This window comes from Phyllobates terribilis, unplaced genomic scaffold (genome assembly GCF_046119375.1).
Source record: "Phyllobates terribilis strain yellow unplaced genomic scaffold, ASM4611937v1 Scaffold_12__6_contigs__length_324123572, whole genome shotgun sequence".
Lineage (NCBI taxonomy): Eukaryota > Metazoa > Chordata > Amphibia > Anura > Dendrobatidae > Phyllobates > Phyllobates terribilis.
Window position 1 is genome coordinate 217,497,192 of NW_027362772.1, and position 18,966 is coordinate 217,516,157.

The window sequence follows — 18,966 nt, forward strand, 5'->3', positions numbered from 1 at the left end:
AACAAATACTGTAAAAACCAAACCCTGGTCAGGTAGACCAACAAAAATTTTGGCCACAACTACCAGGAAAATTGTTCAGGATGCAAACAAAAACCCACAAATAACGTCAGCTGAAATTCAGGACTCTCTGAAAACTAGCGGTGTGGCTGTTTCAAGATGCACAATAAGGGGCTGCATGGTCGAGTCGCCAGAAGAAAGGCATTACTGTGCAAATGCCACAAAGTATCTCACCTACAATATGCCAAGCAGCACAGAGACAAGCCTCAAAACTTCTCGAACAAGGTAATTTGGAGTGATGAGACCAAAATTGAACTTTTTGGCCACAACCATAAACGTTACATTTGGAGAGAGGTCAACAAGGCCCATGAAAAGGAACACCATTCCTACAGTAAAGCAAGGAGGTGGATCGCTGATGTTTTGGGGGTGTGTGAGCTACAAAGGCACAGGAAACTTAGTAAAAATTGAAGGAAAGATGAATGCAGCACATTATCAGCAAATACTGGAGGCAAATTTGCACTCATCAGCCTGGAAGCTGCGCATGGGATGTACTTGGACGTTCCAACATGACAACGATCCAAAACACAAGGCCAAGTTGACCTGTCATTGGCTACAGCAGAACAAAGTGAAGGTTCTGGAGTGGCCATCTTAGTCTCATGACCTCAATATCATTGAGCCACTCTGAGGAGATCTTAAGCGGGCAGTTCATGCTAGACAGCTCAGGAATTTACAAGAACTGGAGGCTTTTTGCCAAGAAGAATGGGCAGCTTTACCATCTGAGAAAATAAAGAACCTCATCCACAACTACCACAAAAGACTTCAAGCTGTCATTGATGTTAGAGGGGGCAATACACGGTATTAAAAACTGGGGTATGTGAACTTTTGATCAAGGTCATTTAGATGTTTTTGGTTCTCATTAAGATTTAAAAAGAGAAAACACAGTAGTTTGACAATAAATTGCTTCACCCAACCAATAACCATGAGTGGAGAAAAAGTTTTTTTGTTATCAGAAACAAGGCCAAGAAAGGAAAAATTCTGCCGGGGTATCTAAACTTTGAGCTCAACTGTATTATTGTGGCTCTGCTTGTATCTGTAAAGATATATGTTCCTCCACCCTAAAACAAGAGGATAATACAAAATATATACCGATAATACAGTCTTACAGTTAGCAAATAATACTCCTATACAAATAACAAATACAACATTTACCACCATACAAAACCCAATCTACTACCACCAATACTGCTATATAAAATCAAACTATACTGCCACACCATGACCGTATATTACCACCACACAATGACTAAATAATACCACCATACTAATCATTAATGTAAAACACTGTACCAAGACCAATATTACAACCACACAGTGACCACATAGTGGGAGTACACACATGTTCTGTATATTATATATGTTTAAATATGTACAGATAAATCCAGTGACTCCCTTTGGTCGTACTCATCAGAGATGAGAGAATATATTAGAGTGGAATTAAATTCTACTTGAATATTACAAAAATCTGCGTTTGTCAACATAAAAATGTTTTGTCATTAGTTTTCGTGTGAATTTAGCAAGGGTAACAATGAGGAGCAGAGAGGCCGGAGAGGTGAGCGGTGAGGTAAGTATAAGTATCTTTTCTTATTTTTTACATATTATGTTTATTATGCTTTGGAATCTGTAAAGACCGCAGACCATAATAAGGGACACTCAATTCACGGAGAATAACGTGAACAGGCAAATTCCAATTTTGGCTGATCAGCTCATCTCTAGCACTCATTGATTTTCCCTGTTCTCTATCCAGCACAGAGCATCATTACAAATTGTACTTGTTTATGCAAAATGTAACACTCAAAAATCTTTGGCTCATCATCACAATTTCAGTACTTTCCTTACTTTTACCCAGCCCTAAGCAAACTCTACAGCTATGGGGCCATACATGATAATAATTCTACCCCCTTTGCATACATGACTTTTGTGTCCCCCAAAAGTAACAGTGCACTGCTTGTAACTCCACAGTTATATATAGCGCCTCCTCTATGCCTCCAGACAGTAATAGTACCATAATGCAGGTCATGTCCCCTATTCAATGTCTTCTTTGTGCCCCCATAGAATAATTATCTACTCTGTGCCTCTGTGCAATTATTATCTCCCCTTTTATGCCCCATACAATAATTATACTCCCACTTTGTGCCCCAAAACATATAATTATGACGCCATACAATAATTGTGCACCTTTTTGGGCCTACAGTGGGGAAAATAAGTATTTGATACACTGTTGATTTTGCAAGTTTTCCCACCTACAAAGAATGGAGAGGTCTGTAATTTTTATCATAGATACACTTCAAATGTGAGAGACAGAATCTAAAAATAAAATACAGAAAATCACATTGTATGATTTTTACATAATTAATTTGCATTTTATTTCATGAAATAAGTATTTCATAGAATGAAAAAACAAAACTTAATATTTGGTACAGAAACCTTTGTTTGCAATTACAGAGGTCAGACGTTTCCTGTAGTTCTTGACCAAGTTTGCATGCACTGCAGCAGGGATTTTGCCCACTCCTTCATATAGATGTCCTCCAGATCTTTCAGGTTTCGGGGATGTCGCTGGGCAACATTGAATTTCAGCTCCCTCCAAAGATTTTGACGCGCCCCCTGGGCCGTGGGGTACTAGGTAGCCGGGCCGGTCGATGCTGGGGGATGTCACGGTGGCAGTGACCAAGTCTGTGACCAAGGGCGGTCAATTAAAAGGGAAAAAAAAAGGGAATAAAGTTTTTAGAGTTAATGTTCATGACGCCACCTGTGGTATGCGGCTATATGGGGCCGCCGCTGCAGTGCAGATCCACTGGAGCTGATGGTGACGCAGCAGAGTTGGTTCAGCTCTCCACAGGTAGAGCTAAGCTCCAGGGCAGGATATAGTGATCCTATGAGGTAGATGTTGATGGTGCTGTGTAGTGCAGGGCTGGTGATGGCACAGCAAGAATTCAAGGACACAGTGGGGTGCAGTCTTCAGGTTTTACTCACAGTTGTTCAATTCTCTAGGTTACAAGGGCCAGTGTGTAACCTCCCACGTCGTCCTGTGTCCTCCAGGGAAGGGGTTCAGCAATCTATCAAGTTTCTCAGGAGTACTTAAACGGGACCCCGTTCTATGTTCCTTCCTCGGTCGTCTTCTTGCACTGGCTCTCTCCCTCTTGCCCTGCGCCTCACAATTAGTGTCCCAAGCCAGTAGCCTCGGGTCTTGTCGGGCGACGTGCAGTCCCCTGGACCCTATGTGGCCACCTTTTCGGCGATGTAATTGTGGTTGTTGGCTGCAGCAACTTTAAAATGCAGCAGCCTCCGGTTATCTAGCTGAGCCTGGTTGTTCTCCACTAGTTAGGGGCCGGTCCCCTCTGCGGCCTGATCTCTCCACGTCCGCGTAGATTCGGGCGCACGGGTGGCTTCCTGCACTCACCGTGCCCCTGGGATCCCCTCGGTTCCTCCTGGAGCCCTCCTCACTGCTCCTCTCTTCTCTCAGTCTCTCCTCCTGGGCCTCTCAGACTGGGCCCTACTCCTTTCTCCACTCCTCCTGAGCAGAGCTCCTCGAGAGCTCCTGCTCCCAGCTCTCTTTCCTCTGTACTGGACTCCTTCTAGATGGTTCCATCTCTCTTTTATACTCTTTCTGACAGTGCTCCCCTCATCTACTTCTTCCACCCACACCCACTACATGGTTCCACCCTCCAGCTAGGGACCAGGGATTGTGCTCTCCCTTAAGAGCAATCTCGCCCTTCCCTACTGAAGTGGAGTGTATTGGATGCGGGTGTGTGGGTGCCGGGTAGTACTCCCTCCTTACCTGAGAGTGGGGTACTACACCTCTGGGTGAGATGCAGTACCTCTGTGGCGACTGAACCCACAGGGGCGCCACAATTTTCTATTGCGTTTAAGGTCTGGAGACTGGCTAGGTCACTCCAGGACCTTGAAATGCTTCTTATGGAGCCACTCCTTAGTTGCCCTGGCTGTGTGTTTCAGGTCATTGTCATGCTGAAAGACCCAGCCACGACCCATCTTTAATGCTCTTTCTGATGGAAGGAGGTTATTGGCCAAAATATCGCGATACATGACCCCATCCATCTTCCCTTCAATACGGTGCAGTCGTCCTGTCCCCTTTGCAGAAAAGCACTCCCAAAGTATGATGTTTCCCCCACCATGCTTCATGGTTGGGATGGTGTTCATGGGTTGTACTCATCCTTCTTCCTCCAAACATGGCGAATGGAGTTGATACCAAAAAGTACTATTTTGGTCTCATCTGGCCACATGACCTTTTCCCATTCCTCGTCTCGATCATCCATGTGCTCATTGGTGAACTTCAAATGGGCCTGGACATGTGCTGGCGTGAGCAGGGGGACCTTGCATGCCCTGCAGTATTTTAATCCATAACAGCGTAGTGTGTTACTAACAGTAGTGTTTGAGACTATGGTCCCAGCTCTCTTCAGGTCATTGACTATGTCCTCCCGTGTAGTTCTGGGCTGATTCCTGACCTTTCTCATAATCATCCTTACCCCACGAGGTGAGATCTTGCATGGAGCCCCAGACCGAGGAAGAGTGACAGTCATCTTGTGTTTCTTCCATTTTCTAATAATTGTGCCAACTGTTATTGCCTTCTCACCAAGCTACTTGCCTATTGTCCTGTAGCCAATCCCAGCTTTGTGCAGGTCTACAATTTTGTCCCTGGTGTCTTGGCCAAGGTGGACAGGTTGGAGTGTGATTGATAGAGTGTGTGGACAGGTGTCTTTTATACAGGTAACGAGTTCAAACAGGTGCAATTAATACAAGTAATGAGTGCAGAGTAGCTGAGCTTCTTAAAGAAAAACTGACAGGTCTGTGAGAGCCAGAATTCTTGCTGGTTGGTAGGTGATCAAATACTTATTTCATGCAATAAAATGCAATTTAATTATGTAAAAATCATACAATGCAATTTTCTGGATTTTATTTTTAGATTCTGTCTCTCACAGGTGAAGTGTAGAGATGAGCGTTGTTCTACTCGAACTGTTCGCCAATCTCAAATTCGAGCTGTTTTGGGCGGTGTTCGAGCCGTTCGGCGAACACGAACAATTTGAGAAAAATTCGGCTGTTCGAGGTTATGTTCGATAACTGTTCGTGCACCAAAATCATAACTGGATTTTTTCTCAGTAATGATGAAAATTAATGTTAATACGCAGTTTGAGTGTACAGCGGGGTGGGGGGAGGGGCAGGGGATGGATCTCTGCAGGAACAATGAAGATCTCCATTTTTTTTTCTCTTTCCCGCATTTACAGTGGGGAGGTGCAATCTGTCAGCCTATCAGCAGCGCACACACGGAGCAAAGTGCTTTTTTTCACACAAGCAAGGGCATGTGTCATTGGCAGTGTATGTCACATGTCCTTGCCCTATAAGACCAAGCCATTTTCCCCGTCGCCACCATTTTCTCACTGATGCAGCTGCGTGTTAGACGGCACCGCTGTTGCTGTGTGCGCTATACCTTGTTAATTTCAAGCCAATTTTCGCACAAATATACAGATAGCTTGGGAGTAGGGAATAGTTGTGATTGCAGTCCTTTTAAGGACTAGGTTACAGCATTTCCTACGACTTTTATCAGGCAGGTCTGTGCTCTTAAATAGATAGGTTGTGGGAGTAAAGACTAATTGTAATTGGAGTCCTTTTCAGGACTAGGTTACATCAGTTCCTATCAGTTTTTGCCAGGCAGGTCTGTGCCAGTGCTGTGCAAGTTTTTTTCACAGCATTTGGCTGAATCTAGCAAAGCTAATCCTTTTTGGCCTATTGCAGAGTGTGTTAGTCAGTGGAGTAGCCTATCTGTGTTGCAAGATATACCACCTGTGTATAGAATACCAATTTTTTTACTGCACCTAGTGAAGTAAAATCTTTTGGGCATAGCATCATTCTATTAGTCCATCTATACTGACCTCCATCAGGTTGCAAACTGAATCTAATTTTTTTCTGCATCTAGCTCTGAAAAAATATTTGGCCTTCTAGCAGTGTGTCGGACTTTCTCTATTAGTCCATCTATACTGACCTCCATCAGGTTGCAAACTGAATATATTTTTTTCTGCATCTACCTCTGAAAAAATATTGGGCTTCTAGCTGTGTGTGGGACTTGTTGTATTAGTCCATCTATACTGACCTCCATCAGGTTGCAAACTGAATATAATTTTTTTCTGCATCTAGCTCTGAAAAAATATTTGGCCTTCTAGTAGTGTGTCAGACTTTCTCTATTAGTCCATCTATACTGACCTCCATCAGGTTGCAAATTAAAAATAATTTTTATCTGCATCTACAGTACCTCTGAAAAAATATTTGGCCTTCTAGCTGTGTGTGGGACTTGTTGTATTAGTCCATCTATACTGACCTCCATCAGGTTGCAAACTGAATATATTTTTTTCTGCATCTACCTCTGAAAAAATATTGGGCTTCTAGCTGTGTGTGGGTCTTGTTCTATTAATCCATCTATACAGACCTCCATCAGGTTGCAAACTGAATATAATTTTTTTCTGCATCTAGCTCTGAAAAAATATTTGGCCTTCTAGCAGTGTGTCGGACTTTCTCTATTAGTCCATCTATACTGACCTCCATCAGGTTGCAAACTGAATATATTTTTTTCTGCATCTACCTCTGAAAAAATATTGGGCTTCTAGCTGTGTGTGGGACTTGTATTAGTCCATCTATACTGACCTCCATCAGGTTGCAAACTGAATATAATTTTTTTCTGCATCTAGCTCTGAAAAAATATTTGGCCTTCTAGCAGTGTGTCGGACTTTCTCTATTAGTCCATCTATACTGACCTCCATCAGGTTGCAAATTCAAAATAATTTTTATCTGCATCTACAGTACCTCTGAAAAAATATTTGGGCTTCTAGCTGTGTGTGGGACTTGTTGTATTAGTCCATCTATACTGACCTCCATCAGGTTGCAAACTGAATATATTTTTTTCTGCATCTACCTCTGAAAAAATATTGGGCTTCTAGCTGTGTGTGGGACTTGTTGTATTAGTCCATCTATACTGACCTCCATCAGGTTGCAAACTGAATATATTTTTTTCTGCATCTACCTCTGAAAAAATATTGGGCTTCTAGCTGTGTGTGGGACTTGTTGTATTAGTCCATCTATACTGACCTCCATCAGGTTGCAAATTGAATATAATTTTTTTCTGCATCTAACCCAGCCAATAGTTTTGGCCTAATACCACAGTTTGGCCACTCAGCTCTGCTCGGTTACCATCCATTGTTTTTTTGTGCAAACAACTCCAGAGTTGTGAATTAGTTAACCACCAAAATGAGTGGAAAAAGGCCTGCTGCTGGTGGAAAGGGGAATAGGCGTGTTGGGAAGGGGAAAAAAGGTTGTGTCCGTGGGGTAGGTGTTAAAGCAACAGTAACATCTGCAGAAGAAAGACCATCTTCCAGCCAAACTAAAATGTCTACTTCTTTTAGCGGACAATGTGATAAGATCCCTTTCTTACGGCCACGCCAATCGCTACAAATTCCAGATGAGGCACAAAAACAGCAGGTGCTTCAACGGATATCAAGTGCTCCTTTAAGTGGGCTCTCCTCCACATCAACTTCAACATCACAAATACTCCAGTCCTCAAAGGTGTCACCCAAATCGCACTTGCTTCCTCACAGCTCCCAAATCTCCAGCTGCCCGTCTGAGTATGAGGTAGAACAGATGGTTGAGTCTGCAGAGCTGTTTACTCATACTATAGCCTGGGAATCAGAGGTCGACTCCAGCGCTTCTGTGAATCCAGACGAGGAAATGATCTGCACTGATGCCCAGAATCTTTATGAGTCGGATCCAGGACCAGACGCAGAAGGTTCTGACCATAATGTAGACCCTCATTCCCAAACTGTAACTCCTGATGGTGGAGACAATGAGGAAGACGATGATAAGACTCAAATACCTGATTGGAGCGACAACTTTAGTTTTTTGTCAGGGCAGGAACAGGTTGGCTCTGAGGACGACGGGTGTGATAACACACAGGGTGATGATGATGAGGTTGGAGATCCCACTTACTGTCAACCCACAGTCAGCCAAGAGATGAGGTCAGCAGAGGAGGTGGAGGAAGATGCTAGTGACGACGAGGTCAGGTTGCGCCTTCCTGGACAGAGACGTAGTACTGGAAGCACGTCAACAACTGCATCCTCAAACACAACTCTGCCTCTCACCACAAGTCGTGGTGGCTCTTCAGGTCGCATGGGTGCTAAGCCTTGCATAGCCTGGGCATTTTTCAGATCGATAAAGATGACCCAACTCGTGTTATCTGTAACATTTGTCAGCAAAAGCTAAGTAGAGGCCAAAAAATACAAAGTTTGAGTACTTCATGCATGAACCGGCATATGGACATGAAGCATAAGTTGCAGTGGGAAGCTCAGTGTGCTACAATGCGGCCTAGCCGGCCGGGCCAACCACCGTCTGCCATATCTTGTGCATCCGCGGCCTCTTCATCCTCTGTGACTGGGGGGACAGCAGTCACACCTGTTTTGGGGCGCAGACCTGCCACCTCTTTACCCGCAACAGCCAGCGTGATTGGCAGGTCATCATTTTCTTTGGAGGTGGTAACACCAGCTGGTGTTGAGCGCTGTCCGACATCGATAGCACCACCTTTGGATCAAGGCAACCTAACATGTCCGCCTGCATCTTCCTCACAGACCGGCAGTTTGCCGGGGACACCCTTATCAACCCCGTCTAAGCACAATAGCCAGCCCTCGGTCCCTCAGATGTGGACAAGTAAAAGACCATTTCCTCCTAGCCATGAGAAAGCTAAGAGGTTGAATTTCACCATCTGCAAGCTCTTGGCTACAGAAATGCTGCCTTTCCGCCTGGTGGACACAAAGGATTTTCGAGACCTTATGTCCGTCGCAGTGCCCCAGTACCAGATGCCCAGTCGGCACTACTTCTCAAAGAAAGGTGTGCCTGCGCTCCACCAGCATGTCGCACACAACATCACGGCTTCTTTGAGAAACTCTGTGTGTGACAGGGTGCATTTCACCACAGACACTTGGACGAGTAGGCATGGACAGGGGCGTTACATGTCGCTGACTGGGCACTGGGTAACTATGGTGACAGCAGGACAAGGGGCTGCTGTCCAAGTCTTGCCGTCCCCACGAGTTGTGCGTCAATCCTCTTTATGTCAAAGTTCCTCCACTGCTTCTGCCTCCTCAACCTCCTCTCGGTCTTCCACCTGCACCCAAAGCCTGTCTGGTCATGCCACAAGCTTTCTAACTGCGCAGAAGGGATCCTGCACACCTCCTTACTATGCTGGCAGTAGGGCTCAACGTCATCAGGCGGTTTTTACTTTGAAATGTCTGGGAAATGTGAGTCACACAGCTGAGGAGTTGTGGTCAGCTCTGGAGAACCAATTTCATGAATGGTTGTCTCCACTGGACCTGAAACCAGGGAAGGCCGTGTGCGACAATGTTGCAAACCTGGGTGCGGCCCTTCGCCGGGGCAATGTCACACACGTGCCTTGTATGGCTCACGTGTTGAACCTGGTTGTCCAGCAATTTTTAGCCCACTATCCCAGACTAGATGGCCTTCTGCAGAGGGCACGGTCGCTGTGTGCTCACTTCCGCCGTTCGCATCCCGCAGCTCAGCGACTTACATCTCTACAGAAGTCGTTGGGCCTGCCACTTCACCGGCTAAAATGCGATGTGCCTACCCGGTGGAATTCAACTCTGCACATGTTGCAGCGACTGTGGCAGCACCGACAAGCCCTGGTGCAATACGTTCTGACATATAGCCTGGGCCAACTAGATTCAGAGGTGGGGCAAATCACGCTGGAGGAGTGGTCTCAGATCAGGGACCTATGCACCCTTCTGCACAGTTTTGAAATGGCGACGAAGATGTTTAGTGCTGACGATGCCATTATCAGCATGACTATTCCGGTGATTTACATGCTGGAGCACATGTTAAACAGAATTCGGAGTCAGGTGGTGGCACAAGACGAGGTGGAGGAAGTAGAGGAGGAGGAGTTGTATGCGGAAGGGCTAACATCTGCAAGGTCCAGACGGTCGGCAGCACCAAGGCGGCAGGCATGTGAGGGTGGGGGAGATGGTTTTACCAGGGCGCATGGTAGCAGCCAAACTAGTGAGGAAGGTAAAGGAGCCCAGGAAGAAGTGGAGGACGAACTGATGGAAGACTCATCAGATGAGGGAGACCTTGATCACATTTCTGTTGTGCGAGGTTGGGGGGAGAGGACAGAGGAAGGAAGCATGATTGTTACCTCGCCACCAACACAACAGGGACTTGGTGCTCCTGGATGCGCAACACACATGAGTGCCTTCTTGCTGCACTACCTGCAACATGACCCTCGAATTGTGAGAATTAGAAATAATCCTGACTACTGGGTTGCCACACTGTTAGATCCCCGGTACAAAAGTAAATTTGCAGAAATTATTCCTGCCATAGAAAGGGATGCACGCATGCAGGAGTATCAGCAGAGACTGTTGCAGAATCTTACATGTGCTTTTCCACAAAATACCAGTGGTGCACGTAGTGAATCTCACAGTTCCAACTTGCCAACCGTGGGACCGTCAAGTGTTCAGCACTCAAACCGTAACAGAACCACAGTATCTGCTGGTAACATCAATTTTGCGGAATCATTTCACCACTTTTTTAGCCCATCCTTTGCAAGGCCACAGGAGACAAGAAGTCTGACACATAGTCAACGCCTAGAGACGATGGTACAGGAGTATCTCCAAGTAAACATTGAAGCCACGACTGTGTCACTGGACCCTTGCTCTTTTTGGGCTTCCAATCTGGATAAATGGCCGGAGCTAGCCACTTACGCCTTGGAGATCTTGTCATGCCCCGCAGCCAGCGTTCTGTCTGAACGTGTGTTCAGCGCTGCTGGTGGTGTGCTGACAGATAAGCGCACGCGGCTCTCCACTGATAATGTAGACAGACTCACGTTCATAAAGATGAACAAATCATGGATCCGAAACGACTTTTCTACCCCTGTGTCATCCTGGGGAGAGTAAAAGCTTGATGATTGGTTAAAATCACCCTACCAACCGTTTTAAGCTTTCAAATTACTAATCATGTTTATCTGTATCTTGACTGGAAAATAATTTGGGCTTTGTAGCAGTGTGCAGCACTGATCCTATTAGGCCATCTATAATAAGCTCCACCAGATTTAAAATTAAAAATAATTTTTAGCTGCATCTAGCCCGGAAAATAATTTTGGGGCTCCGAGATGCGCAAGACACATAAGTGCCTTCTTGCTGCACTACCTGCAGCATGACCCTCATATTGTCAGAATTCGAAGTAATCATGACTACTGGGTTGCCACACTCTTAGATACCCCAAACTTTTCGATCAACCTTTTCATTTTAATAAAGACCAAAAAAATGGTCATTTTTGAAATTATAAGCATTAGCAGGTTGTTAGAAACTGAAATCAAACAGTTTTCAACTCAAAACCTTATTGTAGGTGATGTTACATTTTCACATAGGACCCCTTGTTCGAAAGGAGCTTCTGAACTCTCTCGTCCATTGAATTTGTCAGGTTTTGGATGGTTTCTGCTTCAATTGTTTTGCATGAGGACAGAATACCCTCCCAGAGCTGTTGCTTAGATGTGAACTGCCTCCCGCCATCATAGACACTCCTTTTAATGATGCTCCAAAGGTTCTGAATGGGGTAGAGGTCAGGGGAGCATGGGGGTCACACCATAAGTTTGTCCCCTTTTATGCCCATATCAGCCAGAGATGCAGATGTTTTATGTGCAGCATGAGATGGTGCATTATCATGCAGAAAAATGATCTTGCTGTGAAATACACGGTTCTTCTTCTTGAACCATGGCAGGAAGTGCTGTTTGAGAAAATCCACATACATTGTGGAGTTCATCTTTAGCGCCTTCAGGGATCCTAAAGGGGCCGACAATCTCTCTCCCCATGATTCCAGCCCAAAACATTACTCCACCTCCTCCTTGTTGGCGCTGTAGCCATGTTTGCGTGGGGTGTCCATCAACCAGCCATCCTCCACTCCATCCATCTGGACCATCGAGCGCTGCACGGCACTCATCCGTGAACAAAACAGTTTTGAAATCAGTCTTCATGTAATGTTTGGCCCACTGGAGCCGTTTCTGCTTGTGTGAAATGGATAGAGGAGGTCGACAGGATGGCGTATGCACAGATGCAAACCTCTGAAGGACCCTGCATCTTGTTGTTCGGGGGACGTTGGAGGCACCAGCAGCTTCAAAAACTTGTCTGCTGCTATGACAAGGCTTTCTTGCCGCTGCTCTTTTAACCTGACGTAATTGCCTGTAGGAAAGAGTCCTCAATTTGCCCTTATCAGCACGCACACGTGTGTACTGTGAATCAGCTACATACTTCTTGATTGCCAAGACACTTCATCCTGATCATCGCACAATGTTGATTGTAGTCATGCCTTGACCTAAACACTCCACAATTTGTTGCTTCACAGCAGCCGACACATCCTTTTTCTTTCCCATTTTGGCAGAAAATGTAGGCTGCTTAATAATGTGAGAAAGCCTTCTTAAGTAGTCTTGCCTTTCATTGGACACACCTGCCAAACTAATTAGCACAGGTGTCTGCAATTGCTTACAGTGATATAAAGAGCCCTGACACACATCACCATCAATGAGTTTAACTGACAAACAAACAAATTCTTCCCTTATCACTCCTAAACACTTTTTGCATAATAATTTGGAACGCAGTGTACATGTGCTTTTCCACAAAACACCAGTGGTTCACGTAGTGAATCTTACAGTTCTAACTTGCCAACCGTGGTCTGTATGGAATTGTTCAATAAAGGGCCCAAAATTAAGATAACATAGATGGGAGAGGTCTCTATGAATAGGAATTCCTAAGTATTTGATACCCTGTGAGGGCCAGGCAAAGGGAAAGTTGGACTGGATGGAATCCTATATGGATTTGGGGAGGGAGACATCGAGGGCCTCAGACTTCGCTGCATTGATTTTAAAATTTTACCATGTAACAAAGTGATCTATTTCAGCCATAACAGCAGGGATGGATATATGTGATTGAGTGATATATACTAGGACATCATCAGCAAATAGAGAGCACTTGTACTCGGTGCCTCGCACCTCAATCCACCTAATATTGGGGTTATGGCGAATTGATGAGAGCAGGTGCTCCGTCACTAGGATGTATAAGAGAGGGGACAGAGGACATCCCTGCCTTGTCCTATTGGTGATTGTGAAAGGTGATGAAAATGTTCTGACGCGCCCCCTGGGCCTTGGGACACCCGGAGCCGGACCCTTTTTGGTGGATGCTGGTGGTTGTAGTCTTCGTGGCGGCGACCCGGTTCCGTGGCTCAGGGCGGTCAAACCAGTGGCGGAACTATTTATGTGGTTTTGATGTTTAAATGTCCGACTACGCCACCCGTGGATTGCGGTCAGAGTGAACCGCCGCTACAGGGCAGACCGCTGAGGCTGGTGTTGTGGGTGCAGCAGAGCGTAGCATAACTCCCCACGGGAGGAGTATAGCCTCAGGGCAGTGTATGCGGAGGATGGGGGTGATGGTGCAGGGCAGCAGCAGTAACGACATGGAGTCAGTGATGCAGTTCAGGGCCTTTACTCACAGTTCTTATTATCCAGACCACGTCTGCAGGTAACGGCTGCCCACGTCGTACTGTGCTCACCAGGTGAGGGGCTCAGACAACTCCCAGATAACTTTGGAGCACTTCTCAGGACCCCCTTTGTGTGTCCTTTGTCTGGCCTTTCTTACCAACACTTCTGTCCGGCTGCCTCGGGCCTCCTCTTGGTAAACTTGGCGCCAGTTTCCCTGACCCTATGTGGTGCCTTCCTAGCGGGTGTAGCGAGGGGCTGCGCCACATAAAATGTCAGAGCCTCCGGTTTCTAGCTGAGGGTCGTTTCCTGCCTCCACTAGTTCGGGGACCGGTCTCCCCCTTTGGCCTGACCCCTCCACGCAGGTGGATTCGGGCGTGCGGTGGCGACTCGCCCGTCCGCACCCCTGGGATCCCTTCATTCCTCGTTCCTGGAGCCTTCTCCGCTCCTCTTCCTTCCTTCTCCCTCTTCCAGGCCTGGGCCTCTGTTACTAGGCCCGCCTCCGGAGCAGAGCTCATGCAGAGCCCCTGCTCCCTGCCACTTCTGCTCAGACTTCTCTGCACTGAACTAAGATGGTGCCCACCTTTTATACTCCCTTCTCAATGCACCCAGGAACTGCTTCCTCCCTGCTCCTGCACTACAGGGTTCCCCTTCCTCAATGTTCCCTCCCCCCACTCCAGCCAGGGACAGGGACTGTCGTGCCCATCTCAGGGGCATATTGGTCGCCCTGCCCCATGGCAATGTGGTGTAATGCATGCAGGTGTCGGGTCCTGATCCACACTCCATCCTTACCTGAGAGGGAGATATCACACCTCTGGGTGAGGTGCAATACGTCTGTAGCAACCGAGCCCTCAGGGTGCTACAGTTCCATTTATCTTCAGCCTAGGTGACGTATTGCGATACAGGGCCGTGATTTTGGCTATAAAAGGGTCCCCTAGACCCCTACCCCAAGCTTTTTAAGAGAATCATATATGGCGTGCCAGGAGACTCTATGGAATGCTTTCTCAGCATCCAACAAGAGTATCTAATTACAAATTTTTAACTGCATCTAGCCCAGGAAATACTTTGTGCCTAGTAGCAGTGTCTGCTAGTCAGCGGATTATCCCGGCTGTTAAGCAAGCTACACCACCTGTAGTTTAGACACTTAATTTTTTCAAAGGAAATGCTTCGGGACCATGGGATACTTAGTGAAGAGCATCAGGAGGCACCCCAAGGCATAGGGGCTGGGACTGGCAGTAGGATGCCTTGCGGTGGACAGCCGAGCTCGATCCTTATAAAAGCTTTTTAACTGCAGCAGCTTTAGTGGACGCTACTGGAGCTGGAATTACCGCGGCTGCTGGCATGAGACTTGCCCTCCAATAGATCCTTGTAAATGGATTTAAAGTGTATTCATTCAAATTAGAGAGACAATTTAAATTAAAAAGCTTAGAGCTGCCTCCACCACAGGGGGGCTCGCTCGACCCACCAGCGGACAGGCACCAGTATTGGGAGAGAGGGGCTGGCCGTCAGGGTTCACCGCGGCTCTGGCACAAACCCGGCGACACGGAGGTGGCACGGGCAGGAGCGGACTGGCCGTGTCGGCTTCTCACTTTTTGGATTTTAGAAGGGCATGACATGCCTATATCTGTGTCTCCCCCTCCTTTTACTCCTCCACCTCTTTTATTTTCGCATGACTATATGTACTTGTCACTTTTCCATGTGTTAGTTATGTCTTCTGAGCAGTTTGTCAGCTTTTGGACACCTTTGAAGGTGTTTTCTTTGTGTTTCTATGTGTTTTTGTTTGCCTGCCATTGGTTTTAACGGTGTTCGAAGGTGTTCAACGAACAGTTCGACGAACAGTTCGGCGAACACACGGGTGTTCGACGAACCGAACCGAACTCGAACACTACGGGGGTGGCTCAACACTAGTGAAGTGTACCTACGATCACAATTACAGACCTCTCCATTCTTTGTAGGTGGGAAAACCTGCAAAATTAGCAGTGTATCAAATACAGTACTTTTTTCCCCATTGTACATACAATTATGTCCCCTTTATACTTCCATAGATTAGTTAAGCCCTCCTCTTTGACTGCATACAATAATTATGCCATCTTTATAATGTGTCTCCTTTATAACAATGTCCCCCTCTGTGCCTTTCATGCTAAAATGTTCTATTTAATTAAAAGGTAAAGTCAAACTCACCTCACCCATTCCTACTTTGAGCAGCAAGATCCTCTTCCGTCTTGCAGCCGGCGGCCTGGCGCAAGGAGCGCAATAATGTGATGTCTCCAGAAGTCCTGCTTGCACGACTGGCCCCTGATAGGCCCAGGCTTAAAGCAACCTGTGACTTACCAGAGTAAGTGGTGGAGCAATAAGATGATGGCTTTCTGCTCCATCTCAGTTTATAACTGCATCTGCAGGGATCAGGGCAACCCCCTCCAGTCCTTTGCCCGGGGTGCCACCACTATCCTTACACCTCTAATCTTCTCTCTTTCTTGCCTTGAAATATGAAACATAATATATTCTGTTCTATTCTCTCGTTGCTTTAACCATTCCTCTCTGGCTTTCCGCCCTCATTTTCTCTAGAATGTGTATGCGCCACATGCTGGGTGGCAGTCAACAGATCATGCAGTGTCAGAAAGCAACAGAAGAGCGTCTCAGTATCAAAAGTTTGCTATCTTTCTAGACATTAAGTATTGACAGCACTACTTTCAACTTTATATAAGAGGAGTATGCAGGCGGCTGTAAAACTGTAGCAGCATAGAAATAACTGTGTGGCGCAGAGTTGGGCTGGATAATAAAAGTAAAAGCAATTACTTCTAGAGATGAGTGAATCGAATCGCAGGACCCTGGTCCAGCGGCCAGATTGGTAAGCAATGGCCTTTAGACGAAAGCCCTGCATACCACCTACTACCTGATGACATATGTGGCTCCTCTTTTGATTAGCCAACCTGGCGTGATGGCATTATTGTGGTGTGATGCAAACACGATCTTGCACAAGGACAGCTAATCAAAACATAAGCCACAGATGCCGTTAGGTAGTAAGTGGTTCTTAGTGCTCCCATCCAGCTGCCACAGAATACTGACCAGAACAAATGTATTTGCTCATCACTACTTCTAATCTGTGGTGTCATCTGGTGAGCCACTGGACATATTAAAGCAGGGGTGGAGAACCTTTTTTCAAACAAGGACCATTTGGATACTCATAACCTCATTCGGGAGCCGTACAAAATTATCAACATGAAATTTATTCTCCTATATTTGGTCAAACATTTAAGTACCCCCCCTAATTTGATGGCTGGAGCTGCGTCTCTCTCGTGAGGCATGTGATGTTAGGTGTATGTGATGATGGTTCTACGAACAACTAATTTTCCAGGTTTGAGTTGGTATGGAGTGCAGTCCACTCTTTGCAATAAGTTCTGTAAAGTCCTCGCTGCAGCAAGTTCTTCCGAACACAGAAGTATATTACATTGCAGGTCTCCTCACAGTGGGAAATCCATCACTGCTCACGTTACATTTCTATAAGGCAAGCAGTGGGAGAAGGGGCGTACCTAGAAATCATGAGGCCCCAAAGCAGAAGCTCTAAATGCCCCCCCCAAAAAAATTATAATCAGTGGGGCACAGAAAAGCGTTAGTGACCCCAACACAATATGATGCCCCTACTGTGACCCCAACACAAAATGATGGCTCCCACAAAGCCCTCCATACAGTATCATGACCCCCACACAGTATCATGGCCCCCATACAAACATTCACACTGTATAATGGCCCTCACTAGCCCTTCAAACAGTATAACAGCCCCAGCATAGCCCTCCAAACAGTATGATAGCCTCTAATAGCCGTCCAAACAGTCTAGAGTCCCCATATAGCCCTGCAAACAGAATAATTGCTCCCATACAGCCCTCATAACAGTATAATGCCCCCTACAGAGCCCTCCAAACAGCATAATGGTCTTCTCTAGACCTCCAAACCATATAATGGCCCCCACATTGCCCTCCAAACAATATAATAGCCCCCACATAGCCATAAAAACAGTATAATAAACATAGCTCTGCAAACAGAATGGATCCCATATAGCCCTCGGAACAGTATAATGTCCCCCTCCCACATAGCCCTCCAAACAATAAAATGGCCCCTACATATCCTTCCATATAATATAATGGGCCCCACATAGCCTTCCATATAGTATAATGGGCCCCATATAGCCCTCCATATAGTATAATGGGGCCCATATAAACCTTCATACAATATAATGGACCTCACATTGCCTTCCAAATAATGTGCTCCACATAACCTTCCATATAATATACACTGATGAGCAAAAGGGTAACAATGTTTTGAACTTTTGACTTTCAGGCTCCATATCTCACCATCCACTACTGCTTCGAACGTGAGACTACCATCACTTTATAGACAATCATCTTGGCTATCTGATACATAAATTTGACTTGCAACTATTTAGCATATGATTAGTTATGCAGACTCTTGTCATGGTGCTGAATTGTTAATGTTTTGCTCCTGGTGGTGGAAAAATCTTTTCCTTCATGTTTACTACAAAATACAACCTGTTTTCACATTCGCTAACAGCTCAGTGTGTTATCAGGTTGATTCCCAAGTGAAAGGTCACTGGTTCGAATCGACTTGCAGCCATGAAGAATATTTCACAAGAAAAGAGAAACAGCAACATCCAGCTCATCGATAGCTGACTCCAGGCCAAGAACATTGCCAAACTGCATCATTCGAGGGCCATGACAGTTGAAAAAATATGAAATTAAGTCAATCCATCCATTCAAAAGTCAAGCGGTGGACGTCCAGGCATAATATCGGAGTCAACAAGTTGTGTCAACACAAGGTTTATCAGATCTGGCGCGACAAACACGGCTGTGGACGTGGCACGTATGTTTCATAATAGTGAGATCATAGTGGTGGCTCGAAAAAAGGTGAAGAAGCCTCAACTTCAATATCGTCATAAGAAGCGTTGACTCGAGTTTGCAAAAAAGTACAAAAAATGGACAGTAGAAGATTGGAAACGAGTGATTTGGATTGATGAGACGAAAGTCAATAGACTAGGATCTGATGTGTGCAAATAGGTCTGGAAGAAACAAGGGGAAAAGGGGCTAACAGATCGAAAAATAGAAGCAACTGTTAAATTTAGTGGAGGAAGCCTGATGATATGGGGTTGTTTCACAGCCAAAGGAGTTGGATACTTGACCAGGATCAATGGTAATCTCAATGCTGAGCTATATATGAGTATCGAACAAGACAAGTTACTTCATACACTCGAGTACTATGAGTATGAAAAGGACTACATAGTGTGCGAATAGGTCTGGAAGAAACAATGGAAAAGGGGCTAACAGATCGGAAAATAGAAGCAACTGTTAAATTTAGTGGAGGAAGCCTGATGATATGGG

The 18,966-nt window shown here is 45.8% G+C and overlaps 1 protein-coding gene across 4 annotated transcripts in view; it reads left to right on the forward strand.

Annotated features, from left to right (window-relative positions):
• The window catches only part of GRIK4 (glutamate ionotropic receptor kainate type subunit 4), a 616,708-nt gene that overhangs the window by 317,295 nt on the left and 280,447 nt on the right, over window positions 1-18,966 (forward strand). The gene's annotated exons all lie outside the window — the stretch shown is intronic.